This window comes from Myotis yumanensis, unplaced genomic scaffold (assembly GCF_028538775.1).
Source record: "Myotis yumanensis isolate MYYU_CA2020_CCGP unplaced genomic scaffold, mMyoYum1.0.hap1 SCAF_3, whole genome shotgun sequence".
Classification (NCBI taxonomy): Eukaryota; Metazoa; Chordata; class Mammalia; order Chiroptera; family Vespertilionidae; genus Myotis; species Myotis yumanensis.
Window position 1 is genome coordinate 126,148,827 of NW_027223754.1, and position 2,031 is coordinate 126,150,857.

The 2,031-nt window shown below is 36.9% G+C and overlaps 1 pseudogene; it reads left to right on the forward strand.

Annotated features, from left to right (window-relative positions):
- Nucleotides 1-1,323: 1,323 nt before the first annotated feature.
- On the forward strand, nucleotides 1,324-1,749 carry LOC139005295 (nuclear nucleic acid-binding protein C1D pseudogene; annotated as a pseudogene).
- Nucleotides 1,750-2,031: the final 282 nt, after the last annotated feature.

Below are 2,031 nucleotides of genomic sequence, written 5' to 3' on the forward strand. Positions count from 1 at the left end.
ATGTAAGTCATGAAACCATAAAAATCGTAGACGAAACCTTAGGCAACAAAATCTCAGACATCTCTCATAGCAATATGTTTATAGATACATCTCCTAAAGCAAAGGAAACTAAGGAGAAAATAAACAAATGTGACTACATCAAAATAAAATGCTTCTGCACAGCAAGAGAAACCATCAACAAGATAAAGAGAGCCCACTGTATGGGAGAATATATTTTGCAATGATACATCTGATAAAGGGTTAATATCTAAAATATATAAGGAACTCATACAAGTTAACAAAAGGAAGACAAAGAATCCAATTGAAAAATGGGCAAAGAACCTAAATAGACATACAGATATCCAAGAGACATATGAAAAAATGCTCAATATCACTAATCATCCAAAAGATGCAAATCAAAATGAGTTAGTATTTTAAAATCTCATGCATACAAGGAAACTCACCAGGCCCAGACAATTTTACAGGGAGTTCTAACACATTTTCAAGGAATGGAAAATGGGGAGAATCACTCCCTGACTCATTTTCTGAAGTTGGATATAATGGTGATATCAAAACCAGACAGGTTCAGTATAAGAAATGCAATTCATAGGCTCTCTCTCTTATGGACATAGATGCCAAAATCTTAAAACAAAATATTGGCAAACAGAATACTGCCAGAAGCCGGTCCATCCTTGCTGCTTGACACAGTTGCTGCAGGGAAGAAACATCTGCACAGCATATGTTTCAAGGGACCTGGCGTATATGGCATACTGTTCTTAATATGTTTTCTCCCCTTCTTGGGGTTATGTGTTTTAACCAAGGTCACCTCTCCGAGAAAGGTTGTTTCCCCAGGTAGGGATTTTTCCCTAAAGTTAGGGAGGGAATAAAACCCCTTAACTAAGTGCCAGGTGGGTAGTTAATCACTTTAAATACAAACAATCATGCTTAAGCTACATAATCTTTACTTAGGATAATCTCCTTCAGTTACTTGCTTGTAGCCTAACAGAACAATAGAGTAGTGACTTTGGAATGGAGATAAGAAACGCCCTAACCTTTGGAATAGAATGGATAGGATTAAAATCAACTGGTATAAATACAGATGTAACAGGAGAATAAAGACAGAACCTGGCTGGAGAACCTGGCTATAGAACCTGGCTATAGAACTTCCCCATCAACTGAACGCTGTCTCCGTGTCATTCCTTCTTCGCCGACTCCATCCACACCTTTGGGAACCCCTGGACCTGCTGGGGTTGAACCCCAACATCTGACGCCCGAACAAGAAGTCAGAAGTCTGCAATTTGGAAAAGGGCCCGCACCGACCACACAGGTACCATTTAGGTCATAATGGCAGAAGAAGAAATTAATGAAGACTATCCATCAGAAATCCATGAGTATTTATCAGCATTTGAGAATTCCATAGGTGCTATAGATGACATGCTGAAGACCATGATGTCTGTTTCTAGAAATGAGTTGTTGCAGAAATTGGACCCACTTGAACAAGCAAAAGTGGATTTAGTTTCTGCTTACACATTAAATTCAATGTTTTGAGTTTATTTGGCAACTCAGGGAGTTAATCCTAAGGAACACCCAGTAAAGCAGGAATTGGAAAGAATCAGAGTGTACATGAACAGAGTCAAGGAAATAACTGACAAGAAGAATGCTGCCAAGCTGGACAAAGGTGCAGCTTCAAGATTTGTGAAAAATGCCCTCTGGGAACCAAAACCTAAAAATGCATCCAAAGTTGCCAGTAAAGGAAAAAGTAAAAAATAACCTTTTGCCTTTGATATACACATGTTCAAAAAGTACATCATTTTTATTGTTTAACACAAAATAAATGGTGATTATTTGACAATGCATGGTTTAAATATATTCCTTATTAAATTCATATATAAAATTTACATTTGAATTTGTAATGCTAAATACATTTCCCCCCAGAAAGATGAAGTTATCTTTATTAATTTTCCTATAGTGCAATGTGAGGTTTTTAACATTGTGGTATATTTTATATTTATAGTTTACCATCTCTCTTGACAGGACTCTTGTTTCCTTATA